The sequence below is a fragment of the Trypanosoma equiperdum genome (assembly GCF_001457755.1).
Source record: "Trypanosoma equiperdum strain OVI genome assembly, contig: ctg_621, whole genome shotgun sequence".
Lineage (NCBI taxonomy): Eukaryota > Euglenozoa > Kinetoplastea > Trypanosomatida > Trypanosomatidae > Trypanosoma > Trypanosoma equiperdum.
This window is the reverse complement of record NW_027124556.1, coordinates 13,981-14,816: the sequence shown is the minus strand read 5'-3', so window position 1 is coordinate 14,816 and position 836 is coordinate 13,981.

Below are 836 nucleotides of genomic sequence, written 5' to 3'. Positions count from 1 at the left end.
AAGTTAAGTGTGGGGCTTTGTCTTTTATTGATGCATAGTTATTCTTTGTTCTGTGGTGTAGCGCATCCAGTTATTACACTTTGTATTTCTTTCCTTCCTTTTGCCATCTACCACTGAGGATAGCGTTTCGAAACGATTTCGCCTGTATACTTGGCTCTGTTCCTGCCTTCTTTTTCTCCTATCATCAGTTCCTCTGTTTACGATGATAGCCGTATTTATGTACGTGTTTGAAACCACACATATTTTATTTTCCCTCTCCTCTCCCTCTGTCTTTACTTTAATAATATTTTTGCTTTTCTCCACACTCACTCACTCACACTACAACCTTTCAATTGAATGAAGCGGCTCTGTGGCTCGTTTCCATCTTGTTCTCTCCACTACCCTTTTTATAATATTCGTATATACACACTCACAACACGCATTCCTATCATTATTTTCATAACACCAACTAATATACGTAACATTAACAAAATGAACAGAATTAGAGTAGCATTCATTTTTTTTACCCTATAACTTTACTACTTTGTACCTATGTAGGCCATTATACACACTTTTCAATAATATCATTATTTTCATTAAGTTGCAATTTTTATCAAAAAGTGTTAAAACATATCAAATTTTAGTAAATTTAAAAATTCATCTAGATAGAAAACTTTTATAATTTTCAAATTTTCATAAATTTCATGATATTGAACGAGTATTTTTTAAATTGTACCAAAATCACAAGGGTGGCAGTGGCAGTCAGAGCTAATTTCTTATTTGAAAGAAAACTAAAAACTTTGCACTTTTTCCATCTCATTTGCAACCATCTTTGCAGTCGGACCCAGTTTTTTTTC